This window comes from Triticum urartu, chromosome 1, assembly GCF_003073215.2.
Source record: "Triticum urartu cultivar G1812 chromosome 1, Tu2.1, whole genome shotgun sequence".
Lineage (NCBI taxonomy): Eukaryota > Viridiplantae > Streptophyta > Magnoliopsida > Poales > Poaceae > Triticum > Triticum urartu.
This window is the reverse complement of record NC_053022.1, coordinates 211,379,052-211,403,125: the sequence shown is the minus strand read 5'-3', so window position 1 is coordinate 211,403,125 and position 24,074 is coordinate 211,379,052.

Genomic DNA, 24,074 nt, shown 5'->3' with positions numbered 1-24,074 from the left:
CCGCCGCTCATTTGGTCGCCTAAGCTGGGATTCCGAGCACCTCCGCCGTCTCTGGCGTCGCCGGCGACGAGCCATGGACCAAGTCCGGCAAGGTTGACTCGTTTGACCTGGCGTTTGACCCCCCCAGGGTCACTGACGTGCGGGCCCATCCTTGTTAATCTTTAGTTAGATTTAGATTAGTGCTAATTAACCCTGACAGTTAGTTTAGACACTCACTAGTGGGCCCAGGCCCTAATTAACCTAGGTTAGTGCTAAACTAACACTAACTAACTCTATTAGTTAGTTGTTACACCGACATGTGGGTCCCGGCCGTCAGGTTTGAACTGGGCAGGCGCCTTTGACCTGCTGACATCACCCCGACATCATGCTGACATAGTTAACCTTTTTGTGGATTTATTCTTATTCAGGAAATTCCAGAAAATAGCCAAAACTTCTAAAATTAATAAAAAATAATCCGTAACTCAGAATGAAATAAGTAATATATGAAAAATGATCAAAAAATTCAATCTATCCATCCGTACTGGTTTCATGCATGTTAGAGCAACTTAACCTTGCTGTTTAGGTCAAACATGTTAATGCACTTATATGAACCCATAACTTGAGTTTGTATTTGAATCTTTGGTTCAAATAAGCTCAAAACCTTCTGGTTGTAGTTGCATTGGCCGAACACACTCATGTTGCCATGTCATGATCATGCATCATATTGTGCATTGCATTGACTGTGTTTCCTCTATGTTGCCGGTGGTTGTCCTCTCTCGATAGACGTATTCCGACGATGAGTTTGATGACACCGATGAAGAGCTATAATATCTTCAGAAGTGCCAGGCAAGCAAAACCCCCTTGTTCATTCCGATACAATCCCACTCTCTTGCTCCTGCTCTCTTTTGCTGCATTAGGACAACAACGATCCAACTGTTAAATGCTGCGTTAGTTGAACCCCTTTTTCTCTGCATGATCTGTCATTGCCACAGTAAATAGATGAAACCCACTAGCATGAGTAGGAGTTGTTTGAGCCTTGATGTGCCTACTCATTCATGCTTGTTTGTCATGCCTGCTACTGCTTAGAGTTGAGTCAGGTCTGATTCATCGGGGATGAATTGGAATGGTGATGAACATGTCCTACTGTGTGTGAGCTAAGTGTGTGAACACGATTTGGTAAAGGTAGCAGTGAGAGGCCATGTAGGAGTACATGGTGGGTTGTCTCATTGAAACCATCCTCAGGAACTGAGTTCTGTGTTTGCGATCCAGGAACAGCTACTACCACACGTTGGGCCCTGAAATATGACCCCGCTCGACTTATTAACCACCCATGCCCTCTGTCCAGTAGTTGCAACTAGTATTTGGTGTTGTAGGATATGTGTTGGAGGCCGTGCGTAGCGCTGACCCTAGGGGTGGGCTATGATGCGGTATATACATCGTGGCACGGTGTACCGGGCGCCCGTTTGGTGTCTCGGGAACCCTACACACATCGTTTGGGGCTGTGAGCGAAACTCCGGCCGGATCTCCTCGCGGATGGAACCCGAATATGCGATAAACTTGGACTAGAGACTTGTGTGGTTAGTCAGGTCGTGGTCTACACCCACGTCGGCTTTCGCTTGAAGTCTGCCGAGCACATGTCGTGTGCAGATGCTAAGTGGTGGAAACATGTGTGAAGAAGTACACCCCTACAGGGTTATAAATGATCTATTCGAATAGCCATGTCCGCGGTAAAGGACTTCTGGGTTGCCTATAACAGTTCATAGACAAGTGAAAGTGGATACTCCAAAACTCGCAAGATAAGTGTGAGTGCTATGGATGGCCTTCTCATAGGGAGACGGGAGTGGATCCATAGTGGTGTATTGATATGGTGAATATGTGGACTCGTGTGCGCCACCTCAAAGAGTTACTTGCAGTCATAGTTTAGGATAGCCACTTAGTCAAAGCTGGCTTGCTGCAGTCAAACTCCACCACCCCCTTTGTTGATACTGATGCATATGTAGCTAGTTCTGATGCAATTCTTGCTGGGTACATTTGTACTCACGTTTGCCTATTTTATGTTTTGCAGAGAGACGTTAATCTCGCTGGTAGTTCCGTGTGGACTTCGACGTTTAGCTTGATACCTCAGCTACGATCGTGTGCCCTCGGTAGGATTTGGTAGATAGTTAGGCTTCTTAGCCTTTTTCATTTGTAGATGTCTGTACCCAGACATGTTAAGCTTCCGCATGTGCTTGTTGCTTGTATGCTCTGTATGTTGGGTCATGAGACCCATATTTGTAATACTTGGCTCCTCGGAGCCTAATGAATAAATACTCTTAGTTGTAGAGTATTGTTGTGATGCCATGTTGTATTTGCACATATCGAGCATATTGTGTGTATGATTGAAATGCTTGGTATGTGTGGGATCCGATGACCTAGTTTTTAATCCTTGGTAGCCTCTCTTATGGGGCAATGTAGTTTGGTGCTTCCACTGAGCCTTGGTAGTCTGCTACAGCGCGGCTTACCGGAGTCCTGCTAGCCAAGCACTACTGCTCCAGAACACTTGACTGGCCGACATGTGATTCACTTCGTTCCTGTGTCTGTCCCTTTGGGGAAATGTCACGCAGTGACATCCGGAGTCCTGCCTAGCCTGCTACAGCCCGGTTCACCAGAGTCCTGTTAGCCCAGTGCTACAGCCCGGATTCGCACGCTGCTGACCGACATGCTCGATGTTGATTCATGTATGCATGTCCCCGTAAGTTAGTGCCACTTTGGGTTCACGACTAGTCATGTCGGCCCGGGTTCTCTGTCATATGGATGCTAGCGACACTATTATATACGTGAGCCAAAAGGCGCAAACGGTCCCGGGCCATGGTAAGGCGACACTCGTGGGAATACCGTGCGTGAGGCCGCAAAGTGATATGAGGTGTTACCGGCTAGATCAATGTGACTTGGAATCATGGTCCTGACAATTACTGGGACTAGTTGATGAGACATAAACTCATCACAAATACAGTACGTAGAAGCCAGTAGAGGTATGTGCGGGGCAAAGAAGTAGAGAGATATCCACATGGAGTGATGTGGGCAGCTAGAGCAGTGGTGCAAGCCGGCTGTAAAGGGAGTTGTACCTGAGGGATGTCCGGACGTAGCTCAACCTAGAGGAGGGCGGCGGGAGGAGGCAACTACCCACGTCGCGGCAGTGAGCAATGGATGAAGGCAACTTCACCGGCTTTGTGAGAGAGAATGGCGGGGACCCCTGATCAGGACGTGCCAACAATGGGTTTTCGCCGTTGGCGACGGCGGCCGCATCTACACTCATCCACTCCTTCCCCCGGCGGACGTGATCCGCTGGGATGTTAGAGATGTGGCCACAGCGGTTTGGTGTGAGAGAGTGTGCTAACTGAAGAGAGCAACCCCAGCAAGCAACTGTGTAGGCTCGTCCGGCCTATGTATATTGTGGAGGGTTTTCCTTTTCTCTCCATATGAACCTATTTATATTGCCTACGTGCCACTGAAGAAAAAAACTTTATTTATAAATGATGCGGCACCTACTACTCATTCTCCTATAAACCTTGCATTGGGCATCTCCAAACTATTAACCTTGCGATTGGCTCTTCGCCTCTTCAGGAAGTCGAGCAATAATGGTATTGCAGTATATATCGTTCGAGCAATAATGGTGTGTGTGAGAGATACAAACCTAGATAAATGGATTATGCATTCGTGAGTGTTTTTTGTTTGGGGGGAGGTTGATTTCGTGAATGTATTTGTGGGAATATGCATCGATGACATCTCAAAACAAAATTTTGCATGCAATGTGTGTGAAATGGAGGCCTATCCATATCATATATAGAGGGTCGGGCGATCCACGAGAAGAGAGGGAGGGGTCATAGATATCGATAGAGTCGAAGAGAGGATCAAGTGGGTGGGTGCGAGATCGATGAAGAGAGCCATCGAAATTGTGTGTGTGTGCAAGTCAAAGATATAGGACGACTGACCTAGCTACCGGAACATCAAAGGGCATAGGTCAAGTTTGTGTATGGCAGGGAGACATGACTAGAGCGCTCGATGTATCAGTGTGTGTGTGTGTGGGAGGGGGTAGGGGGAGGGGTAGACAGAGGCCTAACTATAGAGGTAGAACAACTCGTGTATGTGTTGAGAAGGAGAGACCCAGCTATGTCTTCAGGGAGATTGGTCGACATCCATACATAACCGAAGGACGGGAAATAGGATGGGACAGAGAGAGAGAGGAGAGAGAGAGGGAGGGAGAGGGGTGGAGTACTGGATGGGTGATGGAGTTGCCTCTCGAAGATGGTGGGAGAGGCCTCCTAGACAAACAGAGGGTGGAACTGCAATTTTATCAATAAGAGTGGGGATGTGTTTCTGTGTGTGCCTGTGCGTGATAGATCTGTCGGGACACATCCATGGATGATGAAGGGGAACCATGTGTTTGGTAAGCAAACCTAACTAGATTGGTAGATCAATTGTTGTTTGTCGGAGGAAGGGAGAGACATAACTAATGAGGTAGATCGATCGACGCGTGGGGAAAACGAGTTATAAGGACCTAGCTAGCTATATGTATAGAGGGAGATCGGTCGGTGTACGTCCATTTGTAAGAGGCAAATAAGGCCCGGCGAGACGGATAGAAAGAGAGAATGGAGCTAGGAGGTGGTGCGAGAGGCACAACTACTAGCTAGATAGGGGGAGGAGTGTGCGGTTGTGAGATCGATGAAAAGAGGGGTGAGAGTTTACACGTGTGTGGGACCATAGAGAGACACGAGGCAAGGACACATAAAGGAGGAGATTGAAGGTGCATGTGTATGTTGTAGGCAGACATCACGAGAGAGGTTTATCGATCGGTGTGTCTGAGAAAGGAGTTGTGGAGACTGTGGGAGAATGACCTAAAGAAAAAAATGAATGTGCATGATGGATAGAATGCTGAGGGAGGGGAGGGCGAGGAGGGCGTGTGCATGCACGAGAGAAAGTCAGTGGTAGCTACAAAGGTTAGAGGATTGTGTGGGTGTAAGAGACTAACAAAGATCATAATTTGATATGAAAGTGGATTCATATATTTGAATAGGAGATCATAGTGTTTTAAACATATGCATGCATGAATATAGCGGTGATACGCGTGTTGTGGTTTTGCACATGTTATACCATAATGTGATAATGCATGGTGTTTGCAACTCACAGCTAAATGTCGAACAATCTAAACCATACTATACATAGAACTATCTCAAATTTTATTTGAATTTGTGATAATGTGTGGCGTTTGCAGCTTACAACTAAATATCGAACAATCTAAATAGTACTATATATCGAACATTCTCACATTTTATTTGAATTTGTGGTGATGTGTGGTGTTTGCAACTCACATCTAAATACTTGTAGGCGTAGGGGCGGGGCACCATACATATGAGACATGGTTTAGTTTGTGAAGATCTAGCTAGAGGTTGAAATGTACTATGATTTGAAATCAACATACAGTGGATTCAAAAAATCGAGTTCAAGTTAATATAGTACACATAGTTCATATGTAACTCGAGACTAATCATGTGGTCTGCTGTGAAGATAATACACAAACGATGGTTTAACTTGACAATAATGACGATTGTAGATCTTATTAAAACAGAGAAACGAATTCAAATTCTTTGATTTCACAACAATAATTATTGTAGATCTTATTCAGATAGAGAAACGAATCCAAATTTAGTTCATATTGAAGCGGTAGTATATATGTTTGGAATGCACTAAAAGGTTCATTTGAGTACTAGGTTGCATGCATTATACACGTAGAGAAATATTTTAATTGAACAAAACATGAATTAAATGTTTTGAATGACATTTGTAGTGTGAATTGATTTGGTACAGTACACGTTAGGCTTGTCCGGAAATTTCAACCCGCGCCTTGTTAGCCCGAAATATTTAAGATATATCTTTGTCTTGTTGTGCTTCGACAACTCCCTCCATCTCAACCCGCGCCTTGCTATTCCAAAATTACAACGTGCGCAAAAACTCCCACCTCCTGTGAAATCCCGACACGTGAAATGCCCGTGATACCCCTGAACCGAAAGAACCGCCTCAAATCAGTGGGGGTACTTTCGTAACTTAGCCCACATTTCGGACAAGCGCGTGCCTAAGCCATGGTTCCCCACTCCCATCCCATCCGCCCACCCATTTGTACACTGAGGCCGGCAAAACCCGTGAAGCCCCACACCCTCCTCCGTCCGCCACCCAGCCGGAGCCTCTTCCCCGAGGAAGTCATCCACAAGAACACCTCGATGTCCCTCATCCACCGTACCGGATGAGGATCCGTCGTCGATTTGGTCGTCCCGCCGGTTCAGCCACGCCGTCCTCCACCTACAAGGAGTTGCCCCGACATTCCCCTCGTCTTTCACGCCACCTCCATTCCCACACTGTAGTCTTCACCTGCACCAGCAGAAGTGCATCATCATCACCGTTTCCTCGAATGAAGCTGCGGCCTAATCGGCACCACCAAAGAGGTTGTACACTAATCGCCGCATTTTCTTCTTGATTCGATCTCACGGTGCTGCCGGCGCTCGGTCCCGAGCCGACACGGCGTGGCTCCATCCACGGCGGTGTCGCTGGCCACTTCCTCCATGGCATCGCTCCCTCGGCGGCGACGTCCACATCAGTAGGAGCTGCTACTGCTTTAGCTCTCGCTCGCGTTGCTTCTCTGCTCTTGCTCTCGGTCCCCTGCCTGGTCAGCTCTTTCTCTTGCTCTTGCTCGCGTTGCTGCTCTCGCTCTTGCTCTTGCTTGCGATGCTGCTCAGATTTAGCTACACTTCAGTCGACTGAATCGACTTTTGGGTCAGTTGATTTTCAGGGGGTGGGGGGCTCGCCGGAGTTAAGGAAGAACCAGCCGCAGCGGGGAGGGGGGCTCGCCAGAGATGTACCCCACTATCTATCTTAGGGTTCACGGTGAGGGTTGTGGTCGCCGGCAGTGGTGGGGCGGTGGCGTGAGGATCGCCGGAGAAAAAGCTCGGCATGGGGAGGGGGGCCTACAGGGATGGCTGGGGCGGCGGCGGACCTGCGGTGGGGATTGTTTTTGGGGCGGGCGGGGCGGCGCACCGCCGGCCGCGGGCGTCGGGAGGCAGCTGTTTGGCCGGTGGTGGCTGGCGACTAAGGGGGTGGAGGTTGAAGATGAACTGCAGGCCCTTGATTTCGTATCCAACGGCTGCAAAATCGACTGACCAGATATGAAAAAGTCATTCGACTGACTTGTAGCCTCACCTCTAGTGCGTTCAGTTTCGACAGTAAAATTTAGTTTCGACACCAAAATTTAGTTTTGACAGTTAAGTTCAGTTTCGACAGTTAAATTCAGTTTCGACAGTTAAGTTCAGAGATGAGCGGCTGATGTATACATCTAGCACTTTGTGGTTATGTATTTTACGTCATCTATTGGAGATGCTATTAGAATTCCACTCAGGTTAACGTTGTCTCTCTTGTCCCGCTTCAGCCTCGACGTCGTACAACTCACTGGAGCTGCTCCAACGATGAAACCCTACATCACAGCTGAGCAGTACCTCAGGCTCCATCTCCAGACGCCTAAGATCTTCTTCCCCTCCTCCGACAGCCAAGTCAGCCGGAGCATCCTCACCGGCCAAACCAATCATGCTGAGATCGACATGGCTTCGCCAAAGAGGTTGTACACATCTTGTAGTTGGACTTAATCTCACCACACTTGTTTGCATCCTGTGATCTTCCAATTCTTGTGAACCAAACACCCAGATTGGCAGAAATCCTGTGTTTTTAAATTCTCTGTTTTGCACATGCATTCCTATCCTATTCCTGTCTATTTCCTATCCCTGCATTGTTAGAATCCTCAAATTCAAACAAGCCCTTACACAACTACTTCTGTTACAGATATTTGTCAAAGAAAACCTTGTGTGGTTTGTCCTGCTCCTACGGTGATGTGTTCCACCCCAGCTCGGCTCCTCCAATGACAGAAGGGTTCACCACAGCAGGGATCCGCTCTCCAGACTATCTTTCGCCGCATCAGATCTTCTTCCCCGCCGCCGGCAGCCACGAAAACTGCATTACCATCATCAACTGAGCAGATGACCTTGAGGACTACACGGGTTCGCAAGAGAGGTCACACTCTTCCGTGTCTGCTTATGTTATGCATCGCTTAATATGATGATATGCTACTTTATCGTCGTGTTCACCTATTAGACTCTGACTCGGGTCCAAACTTATGCTAAAACTTGAGATTTTAAATGGTTGTGGGGTACATATTGGGGGAGCAATCAATACTATCTGTCTACTATCTGGTGAATCTCGGGTGTCTACTATGAGTTTCATGTTGGATGCAAACAAACATTAAAGGAACCATTATCTGTATTTTTTAACTAAAGCTATTATCTGCCTGCTATCATTAGTTTTGGGTCTATCCACAGTTTGCTACCATCACTCTGGATTTGTGCATGCACTCCTTACATAATCTCACTATGTTTTATTCCTATGCATGTCAGTTATTGTACACAATGGAACTGAACATGTAGAGCAAAAGAGACCAGCCTTGCATGGCAATAAAATTTCATGCAGGCGTCGCTCCATGGTGGGCGCAAAGGCAGCCCCCCCTCCACCCATTTCGGATCATAATCAACAGGAAGATAATTGTTCTGACGGGGATTCAGAAGCAGAAGACCACTCCTATTTACCACATGAGGTCTTCACTCTAACTTGGCATGCTGATGTTGGTAATATCATGCATATGGTGCCTTGCATTGCTTACTGTATACATCAAATATGTCATCTGCTTAGTTTAGACATGCTTTGTGTCAATGCCATCTGTTTAGTTTCTTTATCGTATATGTGAATCACGCAATGCCATCTTGTTTAGCCAGGCATCATATATGTGAATTTTGCAATGCCACCCTGGTTAGCCAGTCATCTTATATGTGAATTATATCATGACATCATTTTTTTATTACGTGTTAAATTTGTCAACAATTTTAGTACGTTCAATTACTCTTCCTATGTATCAGCCATTCGGCACGGTCATGGAAAAATCTGGAGTGGAAACAAGGTCTTTAGAGTAGACAATGCTATCTGACGAAGCGCATGGCTTGCTGGTTACAAATAGCTCCTTAGAGGTGGATTCAGAGACAGATGACCAGTCCTATTACCCCCCCCCCTCCGAGGTGCATGCTCTAACTTGGCAGGGTTATGTTGCTCATATCGTGCGTATGGTATCTTGCATTGCTATGTCATTTGCTTAGTTTAGACATGATTTGTGTGAATGCCACCTGTTTAGTGTCTAATTATCATATATGTGAATTATGCAATGCCATCTTTTTGCAAGACATTATATATGTGAATTATGCAATGCTATCTTGTTGCAATGCATTATATATGTGAATTATGCAATGCCATGCTGTTTAGCCAAGCATCTTTTATGTGAATTATATCATGCCATCCTTTTTTGTATTTCTCATTGCTTTTGTCAACAATGTTTGTATATTCAACTGCTCTTCCTGTGCATCACCCATTTGAATTGGCGATGGAGAAATCGGGAGTGAAAACAAGGTCTTCAGAGCAGACAATGCTACCTGGTGAAGCAGATATGTTGCTGGTTACAGATAGCTCTTCAGAGGTAGATGACAAGTCCTATTATCCCCCTGAGGTGTATGCTCAAACTTGGCAGGGTTAGATTACTCATATCATGCATATGTTGTATTGCAATGCTTAGTTTTTACATCATATACACGATATTGAATGCCATGTCCTTAGTTGACACATCATATATGCGATTGCCCTCTACTCACTTCCTTAGTATATAAATCATATATTTGAATTATATCATGCCATGATGTTTACATAGACAACATGTATCTGAATTATGGCATGCGAACCCATGTTCTAAAGACATAATATAGTTATATCATCTCATCCTGTTTACATAGTCATCATATTTTGAATTATGTCATTCTATCCATGAATTATATCATGCCATAATGTTTCCATCGACAGCATGTTTCTGATTTATGGCATGCCAACCACTTTAATAGACACATCGTATAGTTATATCATGTCATCCTGTTTACATAGTCATCATATTTTGAAGTATGTCATTCTATCCTGTTTAGTTAGCCATCATACATGTGAAATTGTGAAATGCTATCCTGTTTAACTAACCATCAGATATTTGAAATTATGTTCTACTATTCTATTTGGTTAGACAACATAAATGTCAATTATTTCTGCCCTATTTTCTTCCCTACTATCCATTGCACCTGTCTATCTTACAATGTCTGTACATTCAATTACTTTTCTTGTTTATCAGCCATTTCAATTGGACGGGGTGATGGAAGTATCTGTGGGAGTAAAAACACAGTCTTTAGAAAAGATCGTGGTACATGTCGATGGAGATAGAACCACGGTTGTACTTGCCCAAGAACCATCCCCACGACACATAACCCAGACTCACGCAAATTGTACCCCTACCTAGTTGGACAGAGAACTAGCTACACCCCTTCTAACCCCAACCCCAGCAGATAGTAACCCAGTTCCCGTTGACACATCACCGTCTCCACCACAGAGCACCCAAACATGAGCAGTCACTAAGGCAACTGCAGTGCCCAAAGCACGAGGACCACCACTCCGCACCCCAGGTCAACTCTTAAAGCAGCAGAAGAATTTTTCTTGGGTCAGGTTCAGTAGCTAAGGTTCATACTACTTTGCTCTTGCATCACTGTATTTACTCATACCAACTAATTTCAAATTTGAAGGATGCAATTGAAACTCCAATGGCGCAACAAGCATGTTTTAAACCCGTTTCTTTAACGTGTTTGCTGTTGTAACTTGCTCTATGTTGATTTTAGTTTCAACTGAATAAACAGTTATGTTCTCATGCCATGCACATTACAAGTGTTGCTATTATTGTGTAGTTTCCCACTTTATATTCTATCTATGCTGCTTTGTCTTAAATAGATATGATTCGAACTATTTCTATCTTGATTTGGCAACATAAACTAGAATGATATAGACCATACAGTGACCATACTATATAGATATATGTTTGTTTCATGTTGTTATCCTGTCCACCTTACTACTTGAACTGGTCTACCAAAATGAGTTTCATATACTACATTGTAAACCTGTGATGTGTTTGTTTGTTTCTCCTTTAGAACGCGGATAAAATATTGGAGAAGAGTACCCCGTTATGCAATGGTAAAGGAAGTAATGCAGATCAGGTTCAAGATAGTGAGACATCCCTGTTGTTCTCCAAGAAAGTTGATAAAAACTATATTGAAGACACTGAGACAACCCCAAAGTCCTATCTTGATGTAGTGTTCGAGTTACTAGCTACAACTGCTGGCACCAGCTCTTCGAACTCGTTGCCTGAATCAGTTCGGCTTCTTGAGTCTCAACTTCAAGTTGAAAGACATTGATCAGATGTTATGCGACAGGAAGCCGAAGGACAGAGGAAGTCCCTGCAGAATTCAGATGCATACTTTCTGGTGCAACAGCAAGTGCTGGAGGATTTAAGCGCCAAACAAGAGAAAGTTAATAAGCTTGCTAAGCATCTTGCCAGCATTATGGGTACCAGGGATATAGTTTTTTGAGCTCTTCTGAAGTGGTTTCAGTTCTGGACTTGTTTTGCTGCGGCGTTTATATGCTGTTTTGTTTCCTATATTAGCACTTGTGGCAAACTTTGATGCCCAGTGGATGTAATATGTGTAATAGCCATGATAGCCTAGCGTAAGTTGCTTTCTTATTTATTTCTGTTGTCTTCCTTATTTTTTTCTTGTAGTCAGTGCAGTTCTTTTTCCGCGGTTTGCTAGTGGCCGCAATAACCTATTTTTAAAAATTAGGCCACATTAACAATGTGCTACATATTTACTGTAGTTAACATGGGCCTCCTACGGGCCGTAGAAACAATTGGCCTTCTAAGGGCCGTAGAAAAAATGGGCCTTCTATGGGGCGTAGACACAATGGGCCTTCTACGGGCCATATCATCAATGTTCCTTCTACGGGGCATATGATCGGTTGGCCAAACATGTGACAATAACAGACCACATTATGGCCGTAAATGGGCTAGAGTTGAAATCATCCGTTCATGGGCCGACCATAACGGGCCATCGTTAATAGGCCGTATTTGATGAAGCTATGAAAACGGCCCAATGTATTAACGGGCCACAAATAGGCCGACTATAACCACGATATTTGGCCCACAAGAAGAAAATGACAGTAACGGGCCGAAAGTAAACGAATGCTGGAAATGAGCCCAAGAATAAATGGGCCCTGAGAAGGCCGAAAGATAACATGGGTTGTAAATGGCCCAACAGAATAATGGGCCGTTAATGTGTATAAAGTGATACACTGTACATTATGGGCCAGTTTTACCACATGTCATTAATTGGCCGAGAGTTACTAAGGGCCTCATATGGGCCAAAAGACATCATGGGCCATATATGGGCCGGAAGTTAAAACGGGCTGGAATTATATTGGACGTCCAGATGACGCTACTGGGCCTAATTCGGATAGGCCGTAAACGGGCCCTGGGTTAACGGGCTATAAATGGGCTATATGCGAACGGGACGTTAACAGGCTTGTAGTGGGCCGGCCCACCACCTTTTGACCAAGTCAAATGGGCCGGCCTTTTCATAGGAATGGGCCTCTGTTGGGCCATGCCACGTGTCGACGTATCATAGGTGCTTTGGGTCCAATGAGTGGATGACATCTGTCCCAACGGTGAGCCGACACGTGTTTCTTCCAGCCCATGATGATTTTACACGTGGAAAATCCCCATTGGTCGGGGTTGTTAACAGGTTATCGGATCCAAAACCGGACTCGATAGCTTAACGGTGTTCCGTTACGGTGGATGCCATGTATCGGTCACCCTTGACGAAAGCACTTCTGTGACGCGCGATTTATCATCAAGGAAGTGGACACTTCCGTGATGATAATTTTGGTAATGGCATGGAACACTTCTACGATAGCACAGGTATGACTATCTTGATTCTGTCATAACTTTGTCATGTATGTACATGCATGATACAAAACGTGACCAACTGTGACAAACACGTATCATCATGAAAGTGTATTTTTTTGTAGTGACACCACGTGTCCGGCTCGGTGACTAACTATACATGCCTTATAATACAAGTCATACATGTACGGCGGTTTATACCTATTGGCCTTAAGTCGCCATTGGGTTTTGGGCCTTCAGTAAACCTGCTTCATGAACCGCCATCTTCATGGTCTTTGTCATAACAAGCCACCAGCGTATAACCCGGCAACCTCCTGGGCGGGTCATACCCAATAGTTATATACCCAACATTAGGCCCCATGTTGATTTGAATTTGTTCATCAATCTTCAACAGTTTAGGAAAATTCTTCTTCACTTATTCATGTGAGGCATTGTAACCCGCCGTGACATCATCTTCTCATATCATGGTAACCCGTTGTGATGTCACCTGTCATTAATATTACACAAGGCCCAAATCTTAATATATTTTATCTTTTAATAAGCTCCCAAAAATCGAGGCGCCTGTGCTGCCGCATATACATTTTTTGGCCTCCTCAATTCCCGCGCATGCCACTTATCCTTTCAACCTTATAAATAGGGCCAGGGGTCCCTTTCACTTTCCCCCCTTGCCTCCTTGTCTCTGTCTTCCACCTCGCGTCGCCTCAGTGCCCGAGCTCCACCGCCGCCTTCGACCTTCTCTACTGCCTCAACAATGGCCGCTTCATCAACCTGAATCGTCCAGAGTTGTTCGACAGCACTGGTGAATCATCCTTCTTCTTTCTCCCAAAGATTAGATTAGGGTTTCCATGAGTTCATCGGAGTTCATCTTTGTTCTTCACCGTAGCTTGCGTTTTTTATTCAAACTTGGTACCCCTCCTGCGCGGTGGTAGTTGTGGCACTCCTTTTTGCTATTAGAGCATCTCCTTTTACATAAGAAACCCGATCTGGACAATTGAAACTGCTCAAGTACTGTAATTTAGGCCTAGATATTTCCCATTATCTGAAGTGTCATAGATCCGAGATTAGAGCATCAATCTGTGGAATCTGTTTTTCCAACACTTAGTAATTTTTCCACTCAGATCTGTAGACAACTAATTGTGTGGCTGGCTAAACTCATAAATCATAACCCGTCATCATATGTTTTATAACCTGTCTGTTCCGGCAAGGCACCTCTGGTCTAACCATGCTTGCTCAAGATTAATAATTCTGCAACACATATATCTTGACTGCTAATCTCTGTCTAGCTTAACAGCAAAAATCCTTAATCGGGTCGGTACCATTAGTCCCCTTTTAAGTCGCCAAATCTTCAATGTTCAATCACCGGTTTAAACTGCCAACCATTAATAACACTTTATCTTCAAAGCGATGATCCTAATTCAATAGCATAACCTCATCCCAATAATATTTCCTTTATTTAGGTCCTTGTTCTTGAAGATGGTTAAAACCATCACTTCTTGCAACTGGGTTGTTTCCTGGGTTACAGAGGAAGATCTAAATTCATACGTTCAGACTAGCATTTTATCGAAGAAAGAGGCCATCCACTGGAGGGTTCCGGGTGTTGAAACTCGCCTTGAGCCCAAAGATGGCGAAGTGGTAGTCTTTATGGATCATATGGACCGGAGCTTTAGTCCTCCCAGTTCAAAGTTCTTCTGTGACGTGCTACACTTCTTCAAGCTTCACCCACAAGATATTGCACCCAACTCCATCTCAAACATCTGCAATTTTCAAGTGTTCTACTATTTGAACCGACAGAACGAATTTACAGATGGCCCTAGCCTTCAACTGGGCGGCATATCTATCCAATGCCATCAAGAAGCCACCTTCCCAGCTGCAAATCTGCCTAGTCATCCCCAAGACTGGAACCAGAGTTGGTTCTACTATCAAGATACCTCACTAGAAGGAGAGAACCCCTTGCTGGGTTATCGTGTGTTGAGGACATCAATACCATTGTTACACCCACAGCCCCTACTACTACCTATACTGGACCAATTACTAGAGCTCACGCACGCCAATTAAATTATCAGGTACTTCCGTTTCTGGGTAATGATTCTAATGTTCATGTGAATATGATGCTACCTTGTAGCGACCAGACCTCAAACAGTCTGATCTCTGTGCTCCGGTGTCATCCCTGGATCAGTAATGCTGACACCACACAGTACTCGAAGGATTTATAGCAGAGTAGCAATCACACACTTATTACATCGAGTGTCTCAAAAGAGAACTTATTACAATAAATATGGCTTAAGGCCATCTAATAACGATAACAGCGGAAGGTTTGGAAGATAAGTGAGTCCATCAACTCCAACGGCATCACTGAGTATAGAACCACGACCTAAAAACTCCTTATTCGTCGTCTGAAAAGTCTGCAACATTAATGTTGCAGCCCGAGAACGGGTCAGCACATGGAATATGCTGGCAAGGTAACACATAGGGAGTAATGGAATGAAACAACTATACTATATGCATATTTGGCTGGTGGAAAGCTCTATGGTTACAGTTTTTGCGTAAAGCCAATTTTTCCCTACTTCAAAGGAATAAATTTAATTACTATCATGGTGGTTGTTAAACATTGAGAATGGTTGACAGCATTCTCAATCCCAATTAAGCATCATCATTTAACAAACCCAACAAAATTAACTTTAGAGTAACATGTTGAGATTCACATGATAATCCAGGTACTAGATACTCAAGATGTCCATAACCGGGGACACGGCTAACTATGATTAGTTTATTACACTCTGCAGAGGTTTGTGCACTTTTCCCCACAAGACTCGATCGCCTCCGTTGGATTTCTCGCACTACATGGTGTTTGAGAAACGGATGACCGAGACACAGTCTTTCAGAAATGCTAGCACCTTATGATGGATAGACCGGTACACCTACTTTCCCCTACATCTGCTAGTCTACCCTGTAAGAGTTCGCACGACTTAATCAACTATGCCAGAGCCCATAATGGCTTGTTGCTGCACACGGAAGTTTCTAGTATGAGTAATCTCATGATCCCTTTGAGCCTGGGTGGCGGTCCAAAAGAAAAACAGGCAAGTCCTGGAATACCCAGGTGCCTCAATCCACACAGATGTGTGTTTAGGTTGCCACCTTAGATAAACCATTAATTAACAATCTCACATCTGTCATGGATATCACTCACCCAATCCACGTCTACTAGCATAGCATGGCATAATAAGCAAACATAGAAATAACTCCCAAAGGTTTGATAATAAACAGGTAATAGGTACTACCTCATCTACTTCCCATCCCACAATTTAATTAGATCCTAATCATGTAATGTGTGAGGATTGATCTAATGCAATAAAACTGGGTTGTAGAAAAACGTATGATCAAAGTGTTACTTGCCTTGCTGATGATCCGCGAAACCTAGAGATTCAAAGTAACAGGCGGCGCACTCCAGGTATTCTATCGCAGACAAGCAAACAAGCATACAATAAGTACTCATCTAATGCACAGGTAAAACTCAAATAGAAGATCTAACCCGAAAGTTCAACTTAAGAATCCTGGTTTGCAAAAAGAATCAAATCGGACGTAGCAAAAGAAAATCAAATGGCGAAAGAAATCAACTTCGTTCTAGTAATCTGGATATAAGTCAAATTTTACAGTAGCAAAAACTTGTTTAAGTTGATTATTCGGAAAGAGGGTTTCGAGACGAAACTCCAGGCGCTTGAATCGCCTGATTCCGCTAAACGAGCGAAAAGTTATACTAAAACGAAAATCGGATTAGAAATCGCGATCAAAAAATAACCGCGGAAAATCCGACGAAAAAGAAAAACGACGAACAGATTAATCGTTAATTAACCTAATCCGAAAATAAATTAAAATAAATAAAAATGATATTAAAATAAAAAAATACAAAAATAAAACCAACGAAAAAGAAAATAAATATATTTTTTTAAATTCGGCACGGAAGTCGAGGCGGCGGTGAACCTCGGGCGGCGTGCAACTCCGGCGAGTCGGCGGCGGCGGCGGCGGGCTAGGGTTTTAGACACGGGCGCGGTTATGGGTTGGGGCGCCGGGTGCCTCGCTATTTAAAGGCGCCCCCGGGCGGAGTCCCGCTCGGGTACGGCCCATAGTCGGTTTCGTTTTTTTTAAATAATTACGCTCGGAAGAAAAATAAAAAGAAATACTAAACGGACTTCAAAAATCATGAAATAAATTTTCCCGGGTTTCTAAAATCAAGCCCGATAAAGTGAACATTTATTTGGGCCCAAAATACAACTTTGAAAAAGGTGAATTTTTCCTAAATTCAATTAAAAATACCGAAAAACTCCGAAATAAATCTTATTTCATTTTTTTATTAAATCCTTAATATTTCTATATTTTTGGGAAAGTCATTTTATTCCCTCTCTCATATTTTTGTAATAGAAATAATTGATGATAAAATAAATAAAATCAAATGATCCTGTTTATAAAATTTGAGAAAACTCAAATATGTAAATAACGAAATCCCCAACTCTCTCTCTGTGGGTCCTTGAGTTGCTTAGGATTTTCTTGGATCAAAACCAAAAGCAAAATAAAATATGATATGCATTATGATCTAATGTATAACATTCCAAATTGAAAATTTGGGATGTTACAAACCTACCCCCCTTAAGATGAATCTCGCCCTCGAGATTCGGGTTGGCTAGAAAATAGGTGAGGGTGGTCCTTGAGCAAATCTTCCTCTCGCTCCCAGGTGGCTTCATCCTCCGTGTGGTGGCTCCACTGAACTTTGCAAAACTTGATAACCTTGCTGCGAGTGACTCGGCTGGCAAACTCGAGAATCTTGACTGGTTTCTCCTCATAGGTCAAATTGTTATCCAACTGAATTGGTTCCAATGGCACTGTGTCTCTCAAAGGTATGTCAGCCATCTCCGCGTGACACTTCTTCAACTGAGAAACGTGGAACACATCATGAATTCATGTCAATCCTTCTCGCAATTCCAACTTGTAGGCCACTTCTCCCATACGCTCCAAAACTCGATATGGCCCTACAAATCGTGGCGCTAACTTCCCCTTAACTCCAAAGCACTTAATCCCTCGAAGTGGGGATACTCGAAGATAAGCTCTGTCTCCGACTTCGTAAACTGTCTCCTTGCGTTTAGAATCTGCGTAGCTCTTCTGCCGGGACTGGGCTACCTTGAGCCTATCGCGAATCAACTTCACCTTCTGTTCAGACTCTTTAATCAGATCTGGTCCAAACAACTGGCGGTCTCCAACTTCGTCCCATGACAATGGTGTCCTGCACCTCCTTCCGTACAGAGCTTCGAAAGGGGCCATATTCAAACTGGTCTGATAGCTATTATTGTAAGAAAACTCCGCATATGGCAAATTATCGTCCCAACTAGATCCATAATCTAGCGCACAAGCTCTCAGCATATCCTGCAAAATCTGATTGACTCTCTCGGTCTGTCCATCTGTCTGCGGATGAAAAGCTGTACTAAATTCTAGCCTAGTACCCAAAGTCTCATTCAACTGCTTCCAGCACTTTGAGGTAAACTGGGTTCCTCTATCTGATACGATGCTCGTCGGAACTCCATGCAAACATACGATCCTGGTCATGTATATCTTTGCCAACTTATCACTGGTGTAAGTGGTCTTTACTGGGATGAAATGAGCTACCTTCGTCAATCGATCAACTACAACCCAAATCGAGTCATAGCCTGAACGAGTCCTTGGTAATCCCGTGATAAAATCCATGCCTAGCTTATCCCACTTCCATTCGGGTATCGGCAATGGTTGCAACAATCCTGCTGGCTTCTGATGCTCTGCCTTTACTCTCTGACATACGTCACAAACTGCTACATACTCCGCAATATCCTACTTCATTCCGGTCCACCAGAAAATATCCTTCAAATCCAAATACATCTTGGTATTTCCTAGGTGAATCGAATACGGTGAATCATGTGCCTCTTGAAGAATCAACTTTCTGATCTCCGGGTCATTGGGTACATAAACACGGTCTTCAAACCATAGGGTGTCATGCTCATCCTCATGAAATCCTTTAGCTTTTCCTTCTTTCATTTTCTCCTTTATGGAAGCAATCTCCTTGTCAGTCTTCTGAGCTTCCCTGATTCTGTCCATCAAAGTGGACTGAATTTCCAACGTTGCTACATAGCCTCTCAGAACTATTTCCAAACATAGTTCATGAAGATTTTCTGCTAACTCCTTGGTATTTCTCCCGTCATTAACGTATTGACATGGCTCTTGCGGCTTATTGCATCAGCTACTACATTAGCTTTTCCGGGATGGTAATGCAATCTCATATCATAATCCTTGATGAGCTCCAACCATCTCCTTTGTCTGAGTTTCAACTCCTTCTGCGTGAAAATGTACTTCAAACTCTTATGATCCGTGTACACATCACAATGATTTCCGATGAGGAAATGTCTCCATGTCTTCAAGGCATGCACTACGACTGCTAACTCCAAATCATGCATGGCATAATTCAATTCGTGAGGCTTCAGTTGTCGTGAAGCATACGAAACAAGTCTTCCCTCCTGCATAAGCACTGCTCCAAGTCCTCGACATGAAGCGTCGCAATACACCTCACAATCCTTGGTCTGATCTGGCAAAATCAACACTGGTGAGGTAACCAAATGGTTCTTCAATTCCTGAAAACTTGCCTCACACTCCTCAGTCCATTTGAACTTAGTATCCTTCTTCAGCAACTCCGTCATAGGCTTCGCAATCTTTGAGAAGTTCTCAATAAATCTCCGGTAGTATCCTGCGAGTCCCAGAAAACTCCGGATCTCTCCAACTGTTGTTGGTGCTTCCCAATTGGTCACAGTGATAACCTTGGTGGGCTCAACTGCTATTCCTTCTCCGGATATAACATGTCCGAGGAATCCAACTTCCTTCAACCAAAACTCACATTTGCTGAACTTGGCATATAACTGATGTTCTCTGAGCTTCTCAAGTACCAATCGCAAATGTTCTTTATGCTCCTCTTCATTCTTTGAGAATACCAGAATATCATCGATGAAAAACACAACGAGCTTATCCAAAAACTCCATGAACACTTTGTTCATCATGTTCATAAAATAGGCAGGTGCGTTAGTCAGTCCGAATGACATAACGGTATACTCATACAGTCCATATCTTGTGGTGAATGCTGTCTTAGGTATGTCCTGCTCTCGAATCTTCAACCGATGGTACCCTGATCGCAAATCGATCTTGGAAAACACTTTAGCCCCTTGCAATCGATCAAACAGATCATTGATCATTTGTAGCGGGTACTTGTTTTTGATTGTTACTTCATTCAATCCTCGATAATCAACAACCATTCTTAACTATCCATCCTTCTTCTCCACTAGAAGTACTGGTGATCCCCAAGGCGAAGAACTTGGGCGAATGTAACCTTTATCCAGTAACTCCTTAATCTGCTTCTTAATTTCCACCAAATCTTTTGCGGGCATCCTGTATGGTCGCTTCGATATTGGCCCAGTGCCTGGCAAAAGCTCAATCAAAAACTCAATGTCTCTATCCAGTGGCATGCCTGGCAACTCTTCGGGAAATACATCAGGAAAATCCTTTACCACTGGTACTTCCTCCTGCACAACTCCTGATAAGGAATTTATTTGTGTCCTGTTGGGCGCATGTCGGGATACATACTTGATCCTTCTTCCTTCTGGCGTTGTGAGCAAAATTGTCTTACTGGCGCAATCGATGTTTCCTCCATACATCGATAGCCAATCCATACCGAGAATTACATCCAAACCTTGGGATTCCAGAATAATTAAATCCGTTGGGAAAACATGCCTTCCTATACTTAATGGTACTTGAAAACATCCTTGTCCGGCCATGTACTCTGCTCCTGGCGAGCTTACTAGCATAGGTGTTTTAAGAACTCTAGTGGGCAGGCTATACTTCTCCACAAATCCCCTTGATATGTATGAATGCGATGCACCAGTATCAAAAAGAACGAGTGCAGTAAATGACTTAACCAAAAATTTACCTATTACTGCATCGGGCTGACCTTCAACCTCCTCCACATTAACGTGGTTCACCTATCCCCTGTTGAAAGGGTTCGGCTTCTTTCCAGAGCTTCCATTGCCGTTTTGGCCTTCAGGACATTCATTGGCATAATGTCCGGTCTTGGAACACTTGAAACAGGTGACTTGACTCAGATCTCTCTTGGCTGGGGTTGATGGGGTGCTGCGGTTCTGGCCATTGCTTCCTCCATTCCCATTACCATTCTTGGTGCCATTGTGATTATGCGAGCTACCTACTCCATGGGTATGCTGAAAATGTCCTCCCGGTCTAGGGGTAAAACATGGCTTCTGCTGAGCTCCTGAATTATACTTTCCTTGTCCATACTTCCTCTTGCGGTTCTCAATTTGTTGCTGCTTCCCTTCAATCATAAGAGCATGGTCTACCAACTCCTGGTAGTTGTTGAAGGTGGCTACCATCAACTGCATACTCAACACATCATTCAGTCCTTCCAGGAACTTCTCCTGCTTAGCTGCATCTGTAGCAACGTCGTCTGGGGCATAACGTGCTAGCTTACTAAACTCCTCCACATACTGGCCAACTGTCCGTCCTCCTTGGCGCAAGTTGCAAAACTCACGCTTCTTCATGGCCATTGCTCCTGCTGAAACATGGGCAGTACGAAAAGCCTGCTGAAACTGGTCCCATGTGACAGTGTCGACTGGGAAGGTGGCTGTGAAATTCTCCCACCAGGATGCTGCGGGTCCTTCTAACTGATGTGCGGCAAACTTCACCTTCTCTGCATCTGTGCATCCTACTGTGGTCAACTCCCTAGCTGTCTTACGGAGCCAATCATCTGCTACTATCGGCTCGGTGCTACTGGAAAACATCGGCGGATTCAGCCTAAGAAAACAGGCTAAGTGATCAACAGGTGGTGGTGGTGGTGGGTTGTTGTTGTTGTTCCCCTGATTCTGATTCTGAACTAGCAACTGCATCAAGGTGTTCTGCTGCTGGATCAACTGGGTGAGCTCCGGCGGAAAGGCAAATCCGGGGTCACGTCTCGGAGGCATTTGAGGGTTTAGAAAAGATGAGATATAAGAATAGAGGGGGTCTAAAGAGAAAACACTACCCATATGCACATGAGGCAAAAGCAAACAATTCACTTCATTCAATCAAACAAAGGCATTCAATCGATCTAACTATCGCAAAGTGCTCGGACTACTATATTTACAAGGTGGACTACTACTACTGATGAGGTGGTCTACTAGAAATATTCTACGGTTGTAGACTCCATGATATCTGCTCCTGCTTCATCAACATAGTCATCATTGCTACTATCTTGTTCCGAGTCGGTGCCGTCAATGATGATGTAGTCTTCCGGGCTAATCTCCTTGGGTTCTTCGTCTTCATCTACTGGTGTCGGGCCTCCCATAAATATTCCAATCTTCTTGATTAGATCGTCATTCTTCTCCACCAATACTTCAATTTCTTCTTCATAATCTTCACGTGTAGCCTTGAGTTCTTCCTCCAGTTCCTTGATTCTAGTCTTAGCCTTCTTCAGATCTATCATGTCGGCGCACATCTGATTCTCCTGTCGTCGAATGTGCTGATTTAACTCCTGGATAAAAGCTGCAATTGATCTATCTTTCCTGGTGCTGATCATCTCCCAGTATTCATCTCAGCGCCCACAAATCTGGTAGATAGTATCCTTGAGATCCTTGCGGTACACTTCTCCAATGCGTCCCATGGTGATGTGAGCTACCATACTCTTTCCTAGACTCCAAGTTGGTGCATCAAAAGAAAACTCTATGGGCTCAGTGACTAGCATGAACGTCCTTCCTGGAACTTGAACTTGAATCATCCAGCGCTCTTCTTCAGGTAAAGTGGCGTTGTAGGTTCCCGTGAAGCTTGGTACTCCTATGTTCAAGGGTGTATCTTCATCTGGTTGGGTGAACTTGTTCCTTGCATCCGCCATCCTAAAGAGTAGAAAATATGAGAGGTCAGAAGAGAAGAGAGTGAGTAGTGATCTAGGTCTTTAGCTTAGTGGTCGTGTCCTACAGTCAGCGTGTGCTCTGATACCATCTCTGTAGCGACCAAACTTCAAACAGTCTTATCTCTGTGCTCCGGTGTCATCCCTGGATCAGTAATGCTGACACCACACAGTACTCGAAGGATTTATAGCAGAGTAGCAATCACACACTTATTACATCGAGTGTCTCAAAAGAGAACTTATTACAATAAATATGGCTTAAGGCCATCTAATAACGATAACAGTGGAAGGCTTGGAAGATAAGTGAGTCCATCAACTCCAACGGCATCACTGAGTATAGAACCACGACCTAAAAACTCCTTATTCGTCGTCTAAAAAGTCTGCAACATTAATGTTGCAGCCCGAGAATAGGTCAGCACATGGAATATGCTGGCAAGGTAACACATAGGGAGTAATGGAATGAAACAACTATACTATATGCATATTTGGCTGGTGGAAAGCTCTATGGTTATAGTTTTTGCGTAAAGCCAATTTTTCCCTACTTCAAAGGAATAAATTTAATTACTATCATGATGGTTGTTAAACATTGAGAATGGTTGACAGCATTCTCAATCCCAATTAAGCATCATCATTTAACAAACCCAACAAAATTAACTTTAGAGTAACATGTTGAGATTCACATGTTAATCCAGGTACTAGATACTCAAGATGTCCATAACCGGGGACACGGCTAACCATGATTAGTTTATTACACTCTGCAGAGGTTTGCGCACTTTTCCCCACAAGACTCGATCGCTTCCGTTGGATTTCTCGCACTACATGGTGTTTGAGAAACAGATGACCGAGACACAGTCTTTCAGAAATGCTAGCACCTTACGATGGATAGACCGGTACACCTACTTTCCCCTACATCTGCTAGTCTACCCTGTAAGAGTTCGCATGACTTAATCAACTATGCCAGAGCCCATAATGGCTTGTGGCTGCACACGGAAGTTTCTAGTATGAATAATCTCATGATCCCTTTGAGCCTGGGTGGCGGTCCAAAAGAAAAAACAGGCAAGTCCTGGAATACCCAGGTGCCTCAATCCACCCAGATGTGTGTTTAGGTTGCCACCTTAGATAAACCATTAATTAATAATCTCACATATGTCATGGATATCACTCACCCAATCCACGTCTACTAGCATAGCATGGCATAATAAGCAAACGTAGAAA